Source organism: Eucalyptus grandis, chromosome 5 (genome assembly GCF_016545825.1).
Source record: "Eucalyptus grandis isolate ANBG69807.140 chromosome 5, ASM1654582v1, whole genome shotgun sequence".
NCBI classification, from domain to species: domain Eukaryota; kingdom Viridiplantae; phylum Streptophyta; class Magnoliopsida; order Myrtales; family Myrtaceae; genus Eucalyptus; species Eucalyptus grandis.
The window spans coordinates 9,782,411-9,806,585 of record NC_052616.1 but is presented as its reverse complement, the minus strand read 5'-3'; the positions used below and the strand labels follow the sequence as shown (position 1 = coordinate 9,806,585).

The 24,175-nt window shown below is 40.7% G+C and overlaps 2 pseudogenes across 1 annotated transcript; one reads left to right on the top strand and one right to left on the bottom strand.

The window, feature by feature from the left end:
* Positions 1–2,316: 2,316 nt before the first annotated feature.
* LOC120293287 lies at positions 2,317–4,783 on the bottom strand (annotated as a pseudogene).
* A 14,772-nt stretch (positions 4,784–19,555) lies between these two features.
* On the top strand, positions 19,556–24,015 carry LOC120293112 (annotated as a pseudogene). The gene is made up of 8 exons (XR_005550780.1): positions 19,556–19,707; positions 21,350–21,398; positions 21,700–21,863; positions 22,118–22,155; positions 22,553–22,650; positions 22,783–22,894; positions 23,034–23,380; positions 23,606–24,015. The product of XR_005550780.1 is annotated as a mitochondrial adenine nucleotide transporter ADNT1-like (transcript).
* The last annotated feature ends 160 nt before the right edge of the window (positions 24,016–24,175 follow it).

Below are 24,175 nucleotides of genomic sequence, written 5' to 3'. Positions count from 1 at the left end.
GAAATCCCGGCCGAAGCAGCCGTGAATCTCTGACGCCGTTCTCTGCACGAACGAGCCTCGGGGACAGCGCCGCGAAACACTCGCTCTCCGGGACCTCCGGAATCGTCGAGAGGGCACCGGACTTGTCGTAGAAGAAGAGGAAGTTGCCCTTGAGGGCTTCATGCCGTTCGACCCCGAAGATGGGCTTGTTCGGCGAAGACGGACCGGAGGAGCCTGTGGAGCGACCGCGAGATCTTGGACCCTTTCTTGGTGGGCGGCGGAGCAGACGGTGGCTGGGGTAGGGGCGGACCGGGCGTCTCACCGCGGCGGTCGGGGAAGTGGGGCATGGAGACTGCGGAGACGATGGCGGAGTCGAGGGCGCGCTTGAAGGACCGGAGCTCGAAGGAGTCGTAGAGGGTGCTCTCGCAGTCCCATAGCCGTGACGCCATGGCTCGTTCCATTTGAGTTTGCTCACGTTGATCCATTGTCATCGTGTTTTGCGAGACACAGAGAGAGAGAGAGAGAGAGGAGAGGGAGAGGGAGAGAGAGAGAAGGGCTTTTGTAGGTGTAAATTGGGTAGTTGATGGATGGAACGCGAGCTCACGTCCGCCACATACTGGCCATGGAACTCTACCTTTCGTTAGGGTTTTGCAAGCCAAGCATTTATTGGAAACGATAGAGGCCAAGTAGAAAAGCGAACTGTAAAGCAAAATGTAGTTTCAGTAAATTAAAACGAGAAGAAAGGCTATGAACTTTTATCGCTTCATTGATGGTAGCTTATCACTAGTTTTGGTGGGTCTCTTGCCGGCAATGTCCGACAATGGCGTTTTGGCAAAGGACACGGGTCTTAATTGAGGCCGGTAATTTTTTTTCTTTTCCTTACAGGAATTCACACATCTTGACACGATCATTTGACATATTCCAAAAGTGATACGACTTAATACAAATTTAACGTACATAAGCTTTTATAGTATAGTTAGCAAGAATAGAGGGTTTTCTTTATTATTTTTTCCCCAATAGCAAGTCGTTCTAAAACTTATTGGAATGGATTTTCGCCAAATTGAATGTAGGTCATTAAGTTTTTTTTTTAAAAAAACTATAGTACAAGAGATGATCAAATAATCTACCTTTTAGACGGCTTGAATGGTAAAATAGAGCGATTCAAACAGATAATCCTTTTCTTAGGCCAGTCCGTCCAAATTATATAAGATTTAAACCCACGGACGAGTCTTGATACGAAGTTTTCTATCTAATCTGTCCAAGTCCTCCCGGAAAAGTAGGAAAATGCACTGGCTTTACCAAGTTCTTGATAGCGGAATGAATCTCCTGTAGAGCATTTTTAAAGGAGAGTTCACTCTCAAACTTTTACCTAAGATTCTAGGAAACCCATGTTGATTAATAAGTATGGATAAAATAATAATACCACAAAAACTTCAGGTTATACTTGTGACATAAATATCCCAAACTATTCCTTTTGTCACCACAACATTAAATTTACCCATTGTGATGCAAATACATTCAATTTTGTTGTGTCATGAAAAAACCCAAACTTTGTGTGACATATATACTATTTATTTCAATTCATTCTAAGGCATATTTGTCACCTTTGGTATGAGTTTAGTTTTTGTTTTTGACATAAAAAGTGTTGCGATTTTTATGGTATTATTAAACCCTTAAAGGAAGAGATTGTTGCCAATTTAGTCTTCTTCTTTTTTTTTTGCCAATTCAATTATTAATATTATTTCTTTTCAATTTTTTTTATTAATTTTCTCTTTTCTTTTACCTTGTTGAGAGTTGGCGTGACTCGAGTTTTGGCCGACACTAACCAAATCGATCAATTGGCACAAATAAAAAAATTTAGAACTGAATTAGCAAAAAAAAAAATATTAGGACTGATTTTTGCTACAAAGGAAGAGATTGTTGCTTTTTTTTTTGGGACTTACGAAAAATTATCCTCAATCTTTCACGTGGACGCGGTTTCTACACAAAAGTTGCGCGTTGCCATGTTTCGAGCGTGACAGAAGTTGTGTTCCCTGTTGCGGAAGCGTAGGCCGATGGCATCGAAGCTTTGATAGTGATGTTGTGTTACAGTATACGAGGAAGCGACAACAAGTGAGGATAATAAGCAAAAGCGAGAATCGCAAAGTGCCACAGATTGCAGTTAAAATGTATTGAATCGTGCGAACTCAGCCCAAACAGATTAGTCACTAAATCCCACCAATTTCGCAGTTAAATATTTCATTGCAAGTCAGAAGAACAACCTAAAGGAGAAAAAGGAAAATCAACGAAGTCAACTGATATTCAAAAGCTATCAAACTGATAGCCAAAACCTCCCCTACTACCAACAACGCATTTTAATTTCACTGCTCTGGCTCGTCCTCAGCTGTGGCTGTCCCCGCTGCTGCCACATTTTTGTTGTACTCTTCCAATTCCTTCTGGTACGCCGCCTTCGCCTCGGCCGCTCTCGCATTCCATATCCCTCTCTCCTCTTCGCTCATTTCCTGTCAAAGCCCCGCCCATCACATGAGTCAACATCATCTAGAATCGTTTCGATACAGCAAAGAGATTTTATCGTGACAGCAATATGAATAGTACCTTCCATTTCACTGATATCAGCGCATTCAAGGTGGAGTTGCTGATTCCGGGCCTTTCCTCCTTTAGGCTGTTCCTGGCGCCTTTGCTGAAGAGGATGAATGAGGATGCTGGCTTTTTAGGCTTGTTGGGGTCTGCATTCTTCTTTTTCTGGCGATTTTGTTTCGTTTTCTGCACATTCCGCCATTCAAATTAGCTTTCAGGTACATGTGATTTCAATTGCTTATATAGAATTTGCGAAATCGATAAGGAAGCATCATTTGGCACCTTAATTATGTTTTCGGTCTTCTCCTTCTTCTTCAGCATTTGCATGGCTTCTTGCTTCTGGGCTTCATCTGCTCTTTTCCTTTCTAACATTCTCGGCCTCCTCTTCCTTCATCTGTTTGTACGCCTCCATTTCTTCCATGTATTTCTCCTTGTTCTTCTTAGCCATCTGGGTGGTCAAAACAACATCAATTCAATAAGCATGCTATATACAAATCTGCTGTAGAAGACCCAGGGACAAAAGAAAGGAAAATCGACAAACCTCTTCATAAGGCCTTCTCTTTTTCTCTGACATGTTCTTCCACTCCTCTCCTGTGATCTTTGCAACCTACCGCCACCAAACAACAGAGAAATTTAGACCAAGTTTGACAAAAATATAAAATATATAGAAAAATACTCTTACTTTGTTAAAACATTACGGCATTATAATCTGCATTACTCCAACACAGTCTTGCTTTCGGCAACCAAAGCAGGCCTCCTCTCATTTGAGAACAAGAAATATGCTGACATAGGTTGTTTTGGCTTCAATGGATCCTTTTCCTTCCTGTGGAAATTTCCAAACAAGATGAACAATAATCCTATGTTTATAGCTTCAACCATACAAACATTATGAACAGCATGACTAAGAAATTCAATTTAACTTACTTGGTCTTCTTGTTCTCCTTCTTTTCGGCTTCCTGTTTGAACTGGAGATACTGGTCGAGCAACTCCATGGCGGTCCTCTGCTTGTGCTCGTCTTCAAGAAGCTTCATCGCCTCGGCCTCGCGCTTCTCTTTCGCAATTATTTGCAAGTAAGCCGCCTTTTCCGCTTGGTACTTCTCCTCATAGGGCTTCTTCTCCTCGGCATTGACACTCTTCCATTTCGTCCCCAAAATAGCTGAAATCTCTTTAAACTCTGCTTCATTCTCCTTCTTTATCTGTTTCAGAAAAATCAAAACTTTATTGTCGTTGAAGCTGGAGTCACTGAGATTCAATTCTCGCAACAATCGATTTGCTCATTTCTCTTTTACTTACCTCATTCCATTGATCCTTACACCACAGGACGTAAGGTGGAGATGGATTTCTCTCTGGGCAACCTTTCTTTTTCTCCTTCTCGTGTTCGTCTCTTCCAGATTGAACCATGGAATGTCTGAAAATAAAATTCCACAAGAAACCCATTTCAATCCCTACTTTTAGATTGATATCACAACGAACTGACCTTAGTGAAAATCAAAACGCGAAAACGAATCTATACCATTGAGTATATCCATTTTTCGCAACTATTATAATGTACCAACATTACGTGAACCAAAAATTGCAGATTTCTAAAAATGGAGCGAAACTGACCGTATGGTATATGAATATCTTGGAACCCATTCCTCTAAACTTCAACATAAATCGTATTACACCACATACCGTATGAATTCTGTGAACGATTTCAGCATACCCAGCAATAATCGTGAACTAAAAGTGGCAGCTTTATCCAAAAGAAGAAGAAAGGCTGGGCAAAACTAACCATAGGGCTTGAATTCCTTGATCTTCTGCAACTTCTTGAGCTCACCCTGGAGCTTCTCGTGCTCTCTTCCTTTGACCTCAAGCTCCTCCTCCTTCTGCTTCAGCATTTCGTCCCTGTCCTTCAACATCTCCTCTGTCTTCGCCTTCTCGATTCTCAGCCTCTCCATCATCTCCTGCATCTCCTGCATCTCCTTCTCAAAGTCGCTGGCTGGCGCCGCCAGCTTCTTGGAGTTCGCCCTCGGCTTGCTCTTCTTCGACGAGCGCGGTTGCGAGAGGCTCTCTTGGTTCTCCTTGAGCCGAGCCGGAGTCGTCGTCGCCGGCGGGCTGAGGAGGAGGGAGGGTGTTGTTGTTGGGCTAGGATGTTGGCTTCATTGGAAGATGGGTTCTTTTGCTTCAGTGCCTGAGTTCCTTGGCTTCTAGTGGGGATGACTTCAGAAACTGCAGTATCAGCCATGGTGTTGAGAGAGAGAGAGAGAGAGAGAGAGAGAGAGAGAGAGAGAGAGAGAGAGAGAGAGAGAGAGAGAGAGTGGAAAGTGGGTTTGGATCTGGGGAAGAAGATGGGAGGAGTTTTATAAGGAGCCTCGCATGGGAAGTGCAACGGTCGAATATTTTCAAATTTGAAATTCATTTGGGATTTTACCGTTGACAAGACTAAATGACTTTTTCATTTGAAAAGGAAATGTTTTACATTTCCAATAACAGCATAATAAATCATTAATGTGGATATTATTTCCACTTACGTGAACCAACTTGGGCATAAATGGAAATTACAGATTTATACAATGACTTGATTATAGTGACATAAATTAATTTTTCCTCGTCTATTAAGGTTAGAAATCCATAATAGATTACTCAAATTCTTCGGTCTCTTATTTCGACAATCAGAATCAATAATTTCCTTTTTGGTAAAAATTATTTCCTGTCTTTACAAATAATTTTTTTTTTCATCTAAAGTTGTAAATGCTGAACAATTCATGGCAAAATGGTATCATAAAAATTGCTTGCTATGCCTTGTTATACATCGGTATAAACCAATGGCGACTTGTCTCGTCTATAGATAAACTACATTATAAGACCAAATTATTTTGGAGTTCCACGTCCACGCTCCTGGACTGTAAAGATTGATCACCCAACATATTAATCCTTCGACATCAGCTATTCACCATTTTAAGTAATTAAGTGATTCGTAACTTAAATTGCATCAACAGCGATTCCACTCGTTCCTCTCAATGACAATTTGGCCATACCTCTCAAAATCTACACAGAGGTTATAAACAGCTTCCGATCGTATTAAACATGTATTATTGTGCTTTAGGTCCGTGGGAAAACAATGAGAAAACAAGTGTAGTCGGCGTCGACTTTGGCTGAGGAAAAACACAGAAATTTGTGTCTGAACCGGACAAGCCTTGAAAACACAAGAAAATCGATCTTGATGACCAGGAAAAAGGAATGAGGATATACAGTATCATGGGAGTAGATTTTACAATCAACGTCCGTCGCTTTGCATCGCCCAAAGGCAATGAAGGCGCCTTCTAACGTGATGAACACACAGTCGAAAGTGAAATACTGTAGTCGAGTCGTCATCATCTTCTCAAGAAGCTTTATCGCAGCTCGCGACTCAAGCTATTGAGATGGAGACTCTAATGCTGAAACTTCACTAAGCAAAGTGCAAAACAAGATCGAAAAGAGAAGCTCGACCTTGGCAGCTGCACAAAACATAGGCGACGACCGACAATTCTTGAGACTGTTCACGCTTCTTCTGGAACTCGCATGCCGAATCCACACTGCACTCTCTCGACCCTGTTCAAGCCAGCAAGAGTAAATCCAAAAGGATGACAACACTGTTGGAAATTGACAGAGCTACATGCGAAGACACATCGACGCCTGCTCTGAAGGCGACTTTATCAAGATCAAGTTTCTTTCTTTTGTCAAGATAGATAGTGCAAGTAATACGTTCTCAACATCGGAACCATTCAATCTAAATGAACTAGTTAGCCAAGAAATATCAGCTGTAGAAATATCAGCTGTTCATCATAACATTTTATGAATATCTCAGCAGAAACATGACCAATCGTGTTGTAACTGGGGTTATGTGGTAACAGATCTTAAGATTGCCCGACGGATGAGTGAATGACATGATGAAAGAAGTTTACAAAAGCATGAGTTGCATAATCATCGATGTGTTGCGACTTACGTTGGGGCGAGTTTTCCAAGGTTGTACAGCGCTTCACGAGTTTTCTCATCCAGGACTATCCCGGAGATGTCAATAGCATAAAACCTGTTTCTTGTTCTCGGTAGTCCTCTGCTAGCAAGTAAATCGAGATCTCTCTGATTCAGCTCTCTCCCGTTTATGAAGATGCCCGTGTTCCCAGCCGCACAATCTGCTGGCATGGGATGTCTGAACTCTTCGATAAACGGCTGCAATGAAACATCACAGTCATATATAAGCAGGTAGAACAAAAACTGGTCTGCGAAGAAAGTGTCGGTTAAGCAAAGGATTTGAAAACTCACTGGAATTATGCCGAGGCAAGGTTGGTTCATGACGCCCCAAAACCCGGCTTGGAAATCGTACCTTGCAAAGATAAACATATATTAGGAAACGAAGATAACAATGCAGTTATTTACTCATAGATAACTTACCAGTAATCTCCAGGAAGAACAGGACCGGCGAGCTTTTGCCCTTGACGCTGTCCGGAATCAGATGCCCGTTGACTGTTACTTTAGGCTTTTCATTCTCCAGGTTTTGGGACTCTCCATAGCTCTTTATAAGGCCTGCAAGAAAAGATTTACTTCTTTTGTGCACCTTCTCTTTGGCCTCTTTGCTGGTATCTGTAGAGTCTTGGGATAGTCCTGTATGGGGATCCTCATTGAGAGGAACTTCGACTTCTGCCGTCACTGATGCATCATGGCTAGTACCTTGGCAAGCATCTTTCTTCTCTGTAGAAACGCCCTCTAGTTTAATCCTGCTGTCCTCACTTTGGTAAGACGGTGAATTGTCAAAATGTTTTGGAACGTGTGAATTTTGTGGTCCTGGAGAAGTGTCATTTTCAGGTCGAGTTAAGACATTGCTATAAGCAATCACACTGTCCAGACTCTCTTCTTCCTCTGAACGAAGAGATGGTGAAGAAGAAGCTGGAGAATGGAGGCCCTGCATCTTTCCAAAGTCGCTAGCGTTCTGTGGCTGCACTTCCGAGAGGGATAGTCCTGTAAGCGGATACTCATTTGGAGGAACTTCAACTTCTGTTGTTGCAGAAGCATCTTCTCTAGTACTTCGGCAAGCGTCATTCTTCTCTAGAGAAACACCTTCTTGGTTCATCCTGCTGTTCTCATTTCCGTTAGTCGATGGATCGTCAAAATGTTCTGAAACTTGTAAATTTTGTGGTTTTGGAGATGTGTTACATTCTGCTCGCGCATCACATTGAGCAATCGCACTGTCCAGACATTCTTCTTCCTTCGACCGAAGAGATGGCGAAGAAGAAGCTGGAGAACGTAGGCCCTGCATCTTTCCAGAGTCTCTAATATTCTGTGGCTGCACTTCCAAAATTCCATTGTCTCCGGTTAATTTCAACTTAAAAGATCCGTCATACGGATCAGAGGAAGTTCTTATAGCACTCGGACGAGTGTCAGGGTTTATGCCGCCATCAGAGCAAGTGGAAGAAATTTGAATGTCGTCGCCGCCATCTTTCGCAGCCCCACCAGATCCCTTCTCCATAGAAGTGACAAGCTTCTTATTTTCGATCTTGAACAAGATTATAGCTGAACACCCACCGCATCTTAGTTTTTGCTTATCACGTTTCTCCTTTATGATCAGCTCCTTAGGCAACTTCAGCAACTCCAAGCAGTTTAAGCACGTCATAAAAGGCGCAGCACCCGCAATGGGATGGCAACGCTTCTTGTTCTGGCGAGAGACCGTCGACGTCTTTGGTCGAGACTGAACGAAATTTTCAATGTCCAAATCAGGGTCCTCCTGCCACATTTGAAGTGAATGCAGATATTTAGAATTGGATGAAGAGGTACTATCACCTGAGTGTCTAGCATCTTGTGGCCTGATCTTGACAGGATTGACTCGGTGGTAGAGATTGGAGTTCAATCGAGCTTGAAAGTTTTCGATGAGCTTGATGCATTAGGTGAGAATCGTGGAGGAGGAACTCGCTCGTACTTGTAACAACATCTTGAACAAGCGCACGAAGGATGGTGACGGGGATCGGTTTGGATACATGACTGGAAGATCTCTGTCAAAACCCAGGTACCCGTCCGAGAGGTGTCCAGGGGGCGGTTCGTGTGCATATCGATGGAAAGGCCTCACGGTCCGGGCGAAAACGAGCGTCGATGGTCCTCGAGAAGATTTAACTGGCCATCCCAAGGAGAAAATAGAAGGCCGACATTTCCATCTCGTAGCTCTCCATAGAATGGGCGGATTCGTGGCCTTGCTTCGTGTCGGGAGGCTTGCCGATGGGACTGTCACGGATGAGCGGTTCATCCAGGACGCCATAGCCAGCATGAGCATAGTAAGGATCACCGGAAGCTATTCTTTTATGGCGAGGAACTGTTTCTCCGGCCCCGGATTTATTGGCTATGTCACCCGATCGATTCATTTGATTCGCCAACTCATCCAACTTCCTGAGAAGCTCGACCCGCCTGCGCTCCAACTCTCTAACTCTGTCACGGTCAGTTATATCAGAATGGCGGCCTAAAACTCACCGTACCCACCAAAAGAGGGAGATCTGTAGTTGTCGGAGTCCCCTCTTCGGGATACCGGTACCAGCGAGTCATCTCGTGCTCAGTGACAATCCTGGAGTCCCTTAAGAACACTTCCAGATGGTCTCCGGCAAAACTCCACCTTCCTCTCTCAGCCCGCGAGCTCGCCAAATCCAGAACCTTCTTAGACCGAGCAGAGCTTTCTCCGAAACGTCTTTCCATGAATCTGTTTCCCCGGTCTTCCGCGTATCGCTTGTGATCGAAGGCATACGCAGTTTCCTCTTTGGCTCTTCTCCTATCCAGCCTTAAACCGGCACTTTCATCACTCGCACTATCTCTACGAGCGGGAGCAGATTCTCTCTTGTCCATTGCAGAATTGCTTACTGAAACATCAGTTCCGGCTCCAGAACTCGGAAGCCTCTCGTTTTTCACATTCCTATCGTGAATCCCCTCTCCTGCTCACGAGCAGCGCCGATGCTCTCCTCGTCTCCGCTATATTCCCACCATCACCAGCGGGCTCTCTCTTCTTAGCTATCAAAGAAATCAAACCGAAACTCTGATCATTTTGAAACCGGCCTAAATTGCTGTTTAAACTCTTCTTCAAACATGTGACTCTTATCCTTACCGACCAACCTCCATTAACTGTTCAACTAATGGAAAACCGACGAAAAGGGGAAGAAGACTCACCTCTGAGAACAGCGCCACAAGCGCCGCACCTGAACAAGGAGTAGCCATGGAGTTCTTGCAGCAGACTCGCGCATTTCGGGCAATGGACCAACCTCAAGTTCGGTCCCTGAGCCATCCTCACGCAGCTCCCGAAATGCCCAGATCAAGAGCCACCAACTTTCCCTACTGACCTTTTCAAAGCAAGAACCTCATATCCGAAAATAAAAAAGAAGAAGAAAGCAAGAAGAAGAATCTACGGCAAAAGACATTGCAGCTGTTTAAAATTCGTCCGTCCTAGCACGACCGCACCCCGGAAGAAACCAACAAATCGCTAGAGAACAAGCTGGACATGGATTGACACCCCCCCTCCTTTCTTAACTTTCCTCATATCTGACCGGAGACACGACTGATTAAAGCTGGAAACGAGCGCCGTTTCGATGAAAAAAGGACACGTCAGAGAAGTCAGCGATCGGATTTCCGACAGGCTTCAGATCGAAAAAATTCAGCGCTCGGATTCCCTATAGCTCAAGACTCGATCTTTTCCTTCGTTCTTTAATAAATAAAAAAAGGTAGAAACTTAGAAAGTAAACGATCGCCCAGATGATGTATGCATGGACATGGTCAGGTCAAATTCTGAAGCGAAACCCGAGGCGGCAGAGGACATGTCGCGATCAAAAGAAGCAAGCCCCCCCCCGACAGAAATTTTTCGTTTAAATGACTTGGTTTGGAACCGCCTGCATCCGACCGTCCAATTATCTGGCGACTGAACTTTTGAATGACTGACGTTAGAAAGTGAAATGAACAGATCGAATGGGAAACGTTAAAGAATCCGACATTTGTTGGAAGATATGTCGAGAATCCAGAAGATATGCCGAGAATCCGATTTGATTACAATCATGTGCTAAATCAATTAGGGATTAGATTGAGATATTAGATTGATTTATATATTTCATTGCCTTTTCTGTATGTACATCTGTTATAATTACCGAAATATGTACATTGAATACAATTGAAGAAATTACAAAGAATTTCTCCTAAACTTCTTGCTTCACTTCTCTTTTCTTTCAACATTTTTAATCTTTACTTATGGACTAACCCTCTGGCCTCGAATATGAGTGCCCATTTAATTAGTATATTGGTGCGTGAATCGTGATAAGTGATCGTGGGTGATCGGACAATCCGGATTGAAAAATCAGCCATTGCTTAATGCCGATAGGACGATTGCGGTGAATCGGGCATTAATAATGGATCTTAGAATCGGATTTTGTCCGCAGCAAAGAGTGCATCGAACCTTGTTCATTAATCTTCCATGTCAAAACATGTTTTGGTACAAGTCTTAGGCGATTCGAGTGCATAATTACTTATGTATGGTCAGACCATCTTGTCAAAGCATGTTCTTTTTTTCCTTCTTCACAAAGGTCCTCCTTTTATGGGCAAAAGGAATGGATATGACGTGTTCACTAAAATAAGCCTATGTATAAGGAGATTAGACATGGGAATTTATCATATATTCCCTAACAACATATAGAAGACTTTCGTATCCATTCATTTTGCTTTGCGAAGAATCAACAATTCAGAAAAATATATTCTCTTGATTTTGGTCATCTATATCGGTGACCGAATGAGTTGATAAAAATGGTTTCACAATCAACAATATATTTAAGCATAGATTGATTCTAACGATGGAAACATCTTTTATTAACTCATCCTTTAAGCAGTAGAAGCAATTCATAAGAAAATAATTTGTAAATTTATTAATTTTCCACGAAATAAAGAGACACAGAGAATATTCGATCCAATCGTTTTCTATTTTCTCACGTTAACCATAGATTTGGAAGACCAAAACAGAATGAAAAATTTTCAACCCAGAGAAGCTTCACACTCAAGCTATGAGTAATATGCTCAATTCAATTACCCCATACTTTCTTCCCATCAGTGTTTTTCATTACAGCACGAAAAAAGCACCAAACCCGCCCCTACACATCCCTGCGACCTCGTTCCTGTCCTTCATCTTCTTCCTCATGCTCTTGCCCGACGGCTTGGCCGACGGCCTCTGCTTGCCGAAAGCTTCCCCGGCGGATCTGAGGTCGCTGTTCGACGAAGAAGGTGATATCACAGGGCCATCGTGTTCCGGTCGAGAAGACGGCCGAGCGACGCCAGCTCATGGGAATCGTACAGGGGACTCCCGCAATCCCATACGTTCCCACCTTCTGCTTCTGCTTCTCCTCCTTCCTCCGGTGCGTTTCTCATCGTGCACGGCGACGAAAGTCCTGGAGCTTCGAGAGGCCGCCGTTTGAGCAGCTGGTAGAGACATCGCTCCTGACGAAGGCTTTATCGGTTTCACGTCGTTTGGATTTGTTGAGCTAAATTTGGTGGAGAGCCTGACGTGTGACGTCACTGAGCCGGGAATTGCCCCGCTTTGGTGCGTCGTCAATGTGCGATATTGCTTCTAGTTTAAACTTCCAACTGGACAGTAATGTAGGCGAAAAGTCTTCTCCCCTCCGTCTTCTTCAATCTTCGGGAGGGATCGAGCTAGTTTCCTTTCTTCCCTATTCTATTGGTTTTGTTTGTTTTATCATTTTTTTTCTCGCCTTTTCTTCTCTCCTGATTTAGATCAGAGTTCTCATCTTCCGATCTAGTTCATGATTTGAGAATTTGAAGTCTCTTGATCTAGTTATGAATCTGAGTATTATCCTCTCCTGATTTAGATTTGTGAGTTTAACAAAATATGATTTTGAGAATTCAATATTCTTTGCTCCGTGTATGTATAAGTTCTCTGTTTTCAGCTTCAATGATGATCGCAGAAATTTTAGTGTCTCGTTAAATCATGAAAAATTGCTTTTTCCCATGTCAGATCTATGTTTGTTTAATCTATTTTGATTTGGTTCATATGACGATGGTGTAAAGGAAGCCAAACTTAAGCACGCACTGCCAAATGACAACATCGTAGTTATTGAAGAAGTAATTTATGTCATGTGTTCATCATTGATAGATTCGATGATTGGCTGCCGATTATTTTGCTTAAAAGATCTATTCTTGTGGAATGACTGTATGTCTAACTTTGTTGGTGCTCTGTTGAGCCTCCTTATTTTCTAGATTTGGCTTTACTTTCTAGTATTCTTGCTTAGGTTCGATTTGCCTTGTTATGAAAACTACATATTTCTTTTCATGTATCTTATTGAGCAATTAATACAATTTTCTTCCAAAAAAAAACTATTATGCACACATTTTGGATAATTTTCAAAAGATTTAAACCTATTGTTCAATTTTAAACCTTTTAATTTGGCAATTTTTGTTCTATACCTTTTGAGGATTTATCGATATAGTTATTGCAATCAACTTTGGCTAAAAATTATTGAAGTAAACATCAGTCATCCTACGTGACTGAAAAGAAAAGAAAATGAAAGAAATAAAAATCAGATTTAAAAAAAAAAAAGATTGCAAAAATCGCCCATGTCAATAATTTATGGTCAAAATCAATCAAACAATTACATTGTCAAATTGTCAAAAGATTTAGTCCTAATTGGCCAAATTGAAAATTTAGTATTGAACTAATTATTAACACTTGGTTTAAGATTTTTGGATAATTTTCATCATGTTAGGGCATAGTTTATTTGGTTTAAGGGAATATTAACTTATGATGGACATGCCAACATTTAGAGCTAAATGGCCTATCTAGCTACCGTTGAGATGATTAATTACAATAAAGGAGATGAAATGGTATACTAATTAAGCTTCTGTCTCTATATATATATATATATATCGTATACATATTATATTTTAGTGTGTGAAGAGGAGATCGAGACAGAATTTGAGAATAATAGTTACATCTATTTAGGAGCCGAGTGAAGAATCGTTCACCGGCATAATTGACTGATTGATCAGCATTAATTGAGTTAGTTATATGGTAATTGAATCTTTGTAAACATTCGAGACCCAACGGTATTTAACTAAGGTATCGCATCTAATAGGAAATTCATGATATAATTTGGGTAATAAGTCAAATAACAAGTTCATTTCAACACATTAGAATTCTGTATAATCCTCACGCAGTCAATATCAACAATTAATCAAGACTAATATCTTTTTTTGACCTTTAGTTTGCAGGGTTGGCCTCCGTTTTTCTAACGAAAGAGAGCAAAGGGTCGGTGAATTGGCCGGCCTTTCGTGATGGGCTTTTCGTGATGGCTTCGCCGCTGTCGACGGCACGTCGTATAGCAGCCGACATCAGCCGCTCTTTGACTGCATACGTTTGTCAATTGAAGGAAGCTTATAGTTTTTGCCTGGTTTCATTTGATTCGAGAGCGTTTTGATATGGAAAATTATCCTGAAACTTAAACTTATTATTGTATTTTTGTCAAATCATTCTTAAACATTTTGATCTTTTGCCAATTATTAGATCTTTTCATAATTTGCCAACTGCGCTCCGTCGTTTCACTGAAATAATTTTCTAAAACGCTTGGATCCTGCTGCGTTCTCGTTTACTTAAAATGCACTTTTAAAATGTTTTCCATCAAAGGAAAAGTCTTCTAAAGTAGTGGAAAACATTTTCCTTACTTGCTCTCTTATCTCACACATCTACAAATTCTCACTTTATCATCCCATTTATTCTTCTTCTTTTCTTTTTATTCAAATTATTTTTTTCCTTTTTTTTCCCATCTTCTTCTTTTCTTTGGCTAATCGCTTGACTGGTAAAATCAAACCACCTCAAGCTTATCAATCTCAAACTCACAGTTGATCTAAGGAGCGCGTCGCCAATCTAGGGAGTGGAAAATATTTTCCTTATCGAACATGGAAAAGTATTTTCTGAAACATTTTTAGATTTTAGCCGAATACCATAAAATATTGTCATTTTCCTGAAAAAATGACTTATGGGAAAATATTTTCCGGAAATTGTCCATTTTCCACGAAACGAACGGACTCTAATTTTTTTTTTTGGTTCGATCCTATCCTATATTCATTTGGTGTGCCATGTGCTATGCGTAGGTTGTGAAGCCTCGCTCCCTCACTCACATATCTACACCCCAACTCCTTGAGAAAGTGAAGAATCAAACTCTTCATCTCTCGCTTCCCAAGTTGAAACGATGGCCACTATTGCCAATTTAGTTTATCCATATAGTTATAGCTGTCATGGACGCCAACCGTCCTTGTAGTTCAACTAAAGACTAGCATCGATATTTTTTAATTATATATTTTAATTTTTTTTTTCTTTTTTTTCTTTTCTTCTTTTTTTTTTCTTTTTTCCTTCTATTCTTCATCCGCTAATCAATCACTCCTTGATAACTGGCTAGAAACAAGAGCCAGTGAGGTTGCCAGCTTTGCCCAACAACGGCAAGGCCGCAAGTAGGTGAGGTTAGCCTCGCCAAATCACATGAGTTCTAGCAAGGCCAACCTAACCAAGCGATAGTGAGATCAAGCCCTGCCAAAGGTGAGCACAACATGCCTGTGGCTAGGGAGTTTGACCTCATTGGCCCTTACCTAGTTGAGTGTTGGCGATGATAGGCTAGAGGGAGAAGAAGAGAGGGGAAAAAGAAAAAAAAATATTATTAAAAATTATCCACGAATGGTCATGGCAAAATATAAAAAGCTAATGACTTAATTAACAAAATTTAAAAGTTTAGTAACGAATTGACAAAGTATAATAGATCTAAATTTTTTTGATAACTTTTCCTTTTGGATCACCTTAAACAATTCTCCATGCTTTGACTGTATCTCTTCCTTCTCCAACACTCACATGGTGTTTCACTTTTAAGATTCCCCAGGAGTCGGTGGAAGCTTGTTCTGCTTCCCAAAAGCATCATTTCCTGTGCCAAAAGACCTCCATTTTGATGCTTTCCTTTTCTTGTTCGAGACGTATTCAGCGGATGCTGTAGGCACCTTTCGAAAGCAGGCCGTGAGAGTATTCTTGGCCCGTCCCTTGGTCCTGGCACAGATGGTCGGTCTCTGATCGGGTTTTGGAAATGGTATTGGCCCGATGCAATAGGTCAGATCGAGAAATTTACCTGAATTTCATATAAAGGAAATAAAAATAAGGTAAGGATTTAGACATTGCCAAATATCGAGTTAATAAGACGAAAGTTTCATGATCTAAATTGCCTTGTGGAGATTTTCTGTTGTCTCCACAAGTCTCCACATAGACAAAATTATCTTTCCATGTCAGATGCCAATGTTAGCCCCCAGAATTAACCAAAATCGGCGTTCGTGGAAAAGGAGGGGATCGCGTGCATCCAAGGACTTAATTGAAAAAGGGTGCGAGTTTAGGGCAAAAGCGGATTTCCATCTTAACCTGATTTCTCTAGCCAAACTCCCATTGGGCCTGCCAAAGCCCACTGTTGCTCCGGCCCAGCTCATCAAGGAACAAGAGAACGCAATCAGAGTGCCAGGACACGTCGCGACGGTTCTGGATGGTGGCGACAGCAGATTTATCCAGCAGTTGATTCATATCCTGCCGATTCCCGACACGTGTAGGCCCCTCGAGGAAGGTCCCGCCGCAGCCTGTACATTCGCGGATAAGATGTTTGTATATATATATTTTTAATTTTTTTTGGTGGAAAGATGTTTGTATGATGTTGACAATGGTGTATTCTCTAATTCTATGGACCTGAAAAATTGGAGATTTTCACCTTAACGAATTTGTCTCCATTTCTAGACTTGACGCTGCTTCGACGGCAAATTAAGATAACGACAGTTTCGAGGAAACCATTTTTTTCTTTTGGGCCCCTAAAATCTTATCTAAGAACTCGTCGAAAGTAACGTTGGGAGATTATCCTTTTCTAGAAAAAAAAAAAGAAAGCATCTGATTTGGTGACTTAGAAAGTGACTTATTCGAAAGTTAAAACGTGAAATATATTCTATATCTCGGTGAAAAAATTAACCGACTGCCATCTAATTATCTGAATTCACTTCAATAAATCGAGTTGATTGATTTTGGAAGAGAACTTTTAAATTTATTCAATACGATCTTAAATTTTATCTCAAAATACAATATCATCTCTAAACTCCGTTAATTAGTTCAATGAAAATATTTAATCTTTTACCCCTAAACTTGAATAATTTTCAAAGACCGAATTGAGTATGTATTAAAAATCAATGGAAGGGATAATATGTACATTGAGTTAAAATTCATGAACCACGTTAAATAAATTTAAAATTTAAAAATGATATCACACATTGATCAAAATTTATAGACCATTTGTATCATTATTTATTCCTAAAATAGCCAAAGATAGTTAGATTTGCTTGGCTTGCATTTTGTGTGACATACAATCGATTTGGTCAATGAACCACCTTACACGAAGAGTTCTTTTCCACAAGACAGCGAGACGCTACTAATGCTCAAATCAATTGATTCGCATCAGGCAGCGATGCCTACCATTCAAGACAGAACTATCACCGTTTGATTCTTGAAAATATCTTCGAACGAGCGATAGCTTTCGGTGAGACGCACACTTGTCCTTCACCCTTTGATGACAGCCCATACGATGGGGAAAGAATATGAGTTTTCAATTCAAAAGATCGGAATGTGAATAAAGCTGCGCAGGATACTTGAGTCGTGGAATTAGAATAAGATCAAATCTCATTCCCATACGAGAATAATGGGTTCATGTTTTATATATTCAGAGGTTGCAAATTGACAACTTGACAGGATGCAGCGTGAACATTTTCTCAGCAGAGATCGGCAAAATATGAACGCGCGGAAGCATTTATAAACGTAAAGTCCGAGCAAGACTCAATACAAAACCGACGCTTAGCACGCGAAGGATATAAATTCTTTATATTAACCGCACACGAAACTGGATCTGACGGATCAAAGCATGTTGAAATAAATGCGAAACGGTGTTTCCTGACGCCTAGTAGGTTATCAGCATGTCTGGTTACGTGTAGCTATGCAATTACGAACATGCGAAAGCGATTTTTTTATTTTTTAATCAGTCCTACTCATATTCCTACTACACTCACTTCAGATCGCTCGCTTTCAGACAAAGTGCAGGCTGATGAAACCCACTTCGAAACTAATTAACCCCACCTTCCCCTTTTCTCACGTCAAGCGCGACAACTAATTGGACCCTGGGGCAAGGAAAGCTTGGTCGGCATGCAATTTGTTATTATTCACGTATTCATTCCATGAACACAATTAACCATCGACATGGTAGATATTGTGGAAAGAGATCACTATAAAAATGTCCAAACATATTTTTATTATTATTATAATGCTAGTATTAAAATAATCAAATATTAAATCACGTATTCACCTAGCATCTTAAACTTTTAGAAATGTTAGCAGATCTCATAAAATCTCATAGCGTGATCAAAGTGTGGTTTTTCTTGGCTCAAATCTTGGTGCCTCTCCAATTATATTTACACGTTTTGGTTTAGACTAAAGTCTAACTTACGCGTGAGGGAAGTGTTAATTTAATTACATATTAAATCACGATTCATTTAACGCTTAAGTTTTTAAAACATGAGGAGTGTTAGTTTAATTAAATATTAAATCACATATTTATCTAACAGGTTAAAATTTTAGAATAATTGATAGTAATATCATAAAAATCTCATGGCTTAAGCTTATGTTTGTTCGTCACAGTTTGGGGTTTTCAAACTTCTAGTCGGATAAACTTGTGGTGTTGGAAAGTTAGGGGGCCAAATTCGCAATGATTGGGAAAATACAGGGTATAACAGAAAGTTTTTGAAAAATGTCGCAGCTGAAGAAGTTTACGTGGCGTCCTGTATATGGATACTACTTTTTTTTTTTTTTCTTGGTTATTTGTGTGGATACGATTCGACGAGCAAATGACCTTATATATTACTTAAATATCAATAAAGATACAAAATATGTATATACGGAACGCTTACTGGATGCACTAGCTAAAGAACTGTGAAGGAAAACATCAAAATATATTAGGAAAAATATTTTAAGAAGTGGGCTATTTTAAAAAAGAAAATTAGCTTGAATTTTCTATCTGGATGAAGAAAATTAAATTGGAGTTTTGGAATGTATTAGATATTGAGTTTAATCGCCCGACCACGAGTTAATATACTGCAAAAGTTGTGGTGTTTGAAATAAAAACAAGCAAGAGCACGTGCTGCTGCCTTTTTGAAAAGCCAAAAGATTGAAGTGAAAAAATCAATCTGGAATGGGCTTATTCCCTGGCTCGATTTTTCTCCATCTTCTAATTTTGCTAAGTCATGATACATCCTACTCAAGTCACATGGTCTTTTTTGGATAGTAAGAGCAATCCAATTTGGACATTGAGATTACTAACCCATTTCTTCAATAGGCGGTCCCACTACCATCGTACAAATTCCGAAAACTCAGCTTATAAAAAAAGAAAAAAAATATTCGTACTTGGGAAATCGAATATCTATTTCCTTCAAATAATGGAAAAAAAGAAAGGAAAAGGAGATGATCAGCTGGACTTCTTAGACTATATAATCTCACGTCTGACTTTCTACATAGAATTTCACGTAGGCCTCGTGATTGCCGCTCATACGACGCCGTAGTGTCAAAACGCACGGCTTTGAAAAAAACGGAAAAAGACTATTTTTATTTTTCGGGTTAAAAAAGAAAAAAAGAAAAAGAGGGGACTATTTAAGAGGCACGGCAGGGATCATTAGCGTTTTCTCCTTCACCGCCTTACGCCTCCATCTCCCCTTACAGGCGGACGCGCAATCTCCTCTCCGAGCCAGCGCGCGCTCTGCCTCGCGTAACGGCCATCCGCGATCGCCGGGGACTGCGTCGCCGGCCGGTCAGCCTCGGGTTCCGGCGGTCCCCCTCCCTCGCTCTCTCACTCTCTCCGTCCTTCCCTCCTTCCCTCGGCTCTTCGCGCGCGGCGGGGCGCGCGGGCGGTGTTGGTGCTTTTTGATGGCGTCGGAGGACGTGGTCAGCGAGAGGGAGTCCGCCGTGTCGACGATCGTCAACCTGGCGGAGGAGGCCAGCGAGGGCGTGAAGGCGCCCAGCCACGCTCTTCTCAGCATCTGCAAGTCGCTCGTGGCCGGCGGAGTGGCCGGCGGAGTGTGAGTGCCTCTCTCGGCCGTCCCCTGTTTGTGCCTCCATCGTTCTTGCGTGGCTGAGTTTGGACGCATTTTAGTTTTCGTCGGGGGCTTATTTCGGTGTAGGTTTGAAGGCTCACCGCGTCGCGTCTGTTGTTTGGTGTTATTTGGTTTATTGTTGATTGCTATGCTCTCCTTGATATCTCCGCAGTATTCGTTTTTCGCGATTTAGGTTTGATTTTGGTTAGGAGACGAGTTGCTTGGCTGTAAATAGGTTTTCATGCAAAACAGGCTGATATAATTAATAAGCTTGATCTACGGCAGAGTCGCTGATGGATTTTTTCCGGTGGTAACTCTGGAGGATTAGTATTGTTATTGCAGTAAAAACAACGCGGTTGATTTTGCTCCGGCGAATTCGACTTGTTTGTTGTGTATGTCATCGGTTTTGTTTGGTCAATTGTCTGTCCTGATTCATTGGTGTCCTAATATCAGTTTTTCCTTGAATTTTTTTCGTAGTGATTTGGCTGTGTGTTTAGGGTTTCAGTTGGTATACAATTGAGACACGCACACCTCTACTTGTGAATGAGATTTGGTGGCTTTAGTATTTTCTATGTGATGTGTCACATCTTGATGCTTGGATATTTTTAAATCCCCTTCACTTAATTGTTTCCGGCCTTCCGGTGCATTACGAGTTGTAAATGAATTCTAATTGTTCAGGACTTTGCATCTCTTTTAAGGTGCATAGCATTTTTTCTCGTCTGAGAAGACCACTAACTCCTTAAACTTAAACTCAACACAGCTGCAAAGAATTAGAACTGACAAATAGCTGGACAAGGGAAGGATAAAGGGGGACTGAGAATATGTAACAGTAGCAAGCAATGGAATTTGTTTTCGGCGCGGTCCTTTTCTTTATAAAAGACTGAGCATAGAGTTGGCTTCAGTTTGGCACATCCTCCAAACAAGAGATATGCAACATGACAAAATTCCTGTCTCCGTGCTGTCAAGTTCAATTAATTGATTGATGCTGTTTATTCTTTTTCTTTTTACAGTTTTATCTTGTTATTTGGCTTTACTTGACCTTTCATGATTTGTTTTCCCTTTGTGGGTTATGAGGGTTCAGAACTTCAGAGTCGTGAGACATATATCGTTTCATTATTACCTCTCGTGCTTTCTTACTGGGATGTTAGCTTTGCCTGTTCAGGCTAGTTTTCCTGTTTGTGAGAAGTATTGCTCTTCGTTCCTATGAGAACTCTATCCAAGTTCTAGATGAAGGGGAAAGCACATAGGACTTCATTAGAGACATGAAGGAGATTTTTGTATTTTTCACATGCTTAGTTAAAAGAGTCCTTGTTCTGAGTTTAACATATTTGTGCTAATCACCAGGAGACCTTGAGACAGTGCCATTTTGAGATGGAGTGTCATGGTGCTGCCACATGGTTTCTTTCCTAGACATAAGGAAAATAGGATCAAAATGGTTTTTTGTTAGATAAGTATCATTTTAAACAGAAAGAATAAATTAACCGGCAATATTGTATAGTACCCTACACCGTAAAACAGAGGGATCTTATGAAGACATTTTTTAATGGATTCTTTTGATCTCATATGCTAATTATGAAAAGGTCTTCTCCAATTTGTCGTGTTAATTCTTTTAATAATCTTGTTGCAGGTCACGTACTGCTGTTGCTCCATTGGAGAGATTAAAAATATTGCTGCAGGTACTTTTATGGGTGATTGACTTCTTATTTTTGTACTTTTATCTGCTTGTTTTCTGTGCACGGAGGTCACATAGTAGGTACGTCCTCCTTTTGATTTTAAGTTGACACTTTCCAACGAAAACTGTCACCGAGGTGCACTCGCACTTGTCTTGGCATTCATGTATACAGGGAGGACTGGGAGGGAGGGAGAAATGGAGTGATGATGTTTCTTTCATCTGCATCTTAAAAGTGGGATGCTTCTAATGCTTACTCTCCTCTGCATGCTTTGCTCGTCTTAAGTTGGATATGCCTCTGGATGCAGGTTCAGAATCCTCATAGCATAAAGTACAACGGAACAATGCAAGGCCTAAAATACATATGGAGAACTGAGGGTTTAAGGGGATTGTTCAAAGGCAATGGCACTAATTGTGCTCGTATTGTTCCCAATTCAGCTGTCAAGTTCTTCAGCTATGAGCAGGCATCTCAGTATGCTAAATTATTCTCGCCCATCATATATTCATTTATTTTGTTGCGGGATTTATCTATTCAATTGTAAGATACTAAATGACGTTTGAGCTTTAGGAAAAGGCCCAAGCATAGGTTCTTAAGTGCATGCTTCTGAATAATGACCAAACCAATGGAGTTGTTAATACTTGAATATGCTTCTGCATGATGACCAATAGGGTTGTTTATAATTTGAATATCACTATAATTATTATTATTATTTTTTTGGTAAACAGCGGCATTTTATGGCTTTATCGGCAGCAACCTGGGAAAGGTATGATCTTCCTACTTTATATGAGTAATATATGTTTCAAGGTATTCAATATGCTTTACTTATGGATCTGGTTGATTCTGAACAAACACTAATGCTCTAAGATTGATGGAAGACTATGCCGGTCTTACTGTTAATTACCATACTTGAACTAAACATGCCATTTTTTTACAGTGAATATGCAGCATACTCATTTTCCAATTTGCTGATCATTTAATTCTAATTTAAAGATTTTGCTACTGCACTAGTCTTGTCAATTACTCCCTTTCTGTTTCTGCTGAATCTCGTTGAACACTAATTTTTTTTTTTTTTTAACACTATTTGCTTTTTTTCATTTTTGCTGACAATTCTGGCTGAATTTTCTCATGATGATGATTTGCTACTCTTTATTTTTATGCAGAAGATGCACAGCTAACTCCTCTTTTTACGCCTGGGAGCTGGTGCATGTGCTGGAATTATTGCCATGTCTGCGACATATCCAATGGACATGGTACGCGGGTCGGCTGACTGTCCAGGTATAGGATGGGTTTTTGAATTTATTGCATCGATGCAAATTTGGATTCATATAGAATGCATTTCTTCTTTTTCTGTGATATCATTAGACTCACCTTCCTGCTGAAAAATCTTTAGACAGAGAAGTCTCCGACAGTATAGAGGAATTTATCATGCTCTTTCAACTGTCTTCAAGGAAGAAGGCCCTAGGGCATTGTACAGAGGCTGGCTTCCTTCTGTAATAGGAGTTGTAAGTATGATCTTCTTTGTGATGAAATTTATCTTTTATTTATAAGTAATTAAGGAAACGAACAAGTTTGTGTGCTGCTATGCTATTCAGTCTCTGAGGTTGTATCATATGAATTGAAATTGCTTTTTGGTATGTTCAGGTTCCTTATGTAGGTCTGAACTTCGCTGTGTATGAATCCTTGAAAGACTATTTACTTCAAACCAACCCATTGGGACTGGTTGAGGACAACGAGCTAAGTGTGACAACGAGGCTTGCATGCGGTGCTGCTGGCGGGGACTATTGGTCAGACGGTAGCTTACCCTCTTGATGTCATCAGGGCGAAGAATGCAAATGGTTGGCTGGAAAGGTGCTTCTTCAGTTATAGTTGGTGAAGGGAGGAGTAAGGCACCACTCGAATACACTGGCATGGTTGATGCATTTAGGAAGACTGTTCGTTATGAGGGATTTGGAGCATTATACAAGGGTTTGGTCCCCAATTCAGTAAAGGTGAGTTGACATTATAAAGAAAATACCTACAATACTTTTAGTTAATTTTTTTTTTTATCTCATTTAGTGAGTATTCTCTAGGGACAACACCTTCTGAGTTTTGGTAAAATCTCACTGATTAAACTTATGTGATTTCTAGATTGTAGTAAATCTTTACTTTTTGTTTCCAATTGTGTTCAGTTTCTTCACCAGTATCCTGTTAACATTTTCTGCTATGATGTCTAGGTCGTTCCATCGATAGCTATTGCCTTCGTCACATATGAAGTGGTTAAGGACGTTCTTGGAGTGGAGATGAGGATATCCGACTGAAGGGAGAAGCATTCAAGTAATTCTTTTCTTTGACTTATGGCTTATTTCCAAGGCAAAAGGTTGAGAGGCTTGATGGGAGTACATTCCGAGATTATTTATGATCAGGTAGAGAGGAATCTAGAGATCCGTTGATATATGTAGTCCATATTTTGTCCCTCCATCTTAGGCTTTTTTTTTTTCTCCCTCTTTTCCTTTTCTCTCTTCTTACGTGGAAATAAATTGTTCGCCAGGGGCTTTCGAGAAAATTCTGTAGAACTGAATCCTGGGTTTTATGTTTGTGATTAAAATTTATGGCCATGCTCTACGCGTACTGTTTCAGTCTGTCACTGGATGGTTATGTATTTTATGTGCTTTTGATTTTGCTTTGGCTGCTCCGTGTGTGCTGATCAACAAGCACATTTGAGCACGGAGCCGAGTGGATAATTTTGGTTGATTGATTGAGGAGTCGGGCATGCCGCAGCCTGGCTATGGACAGAGCGTGAACAG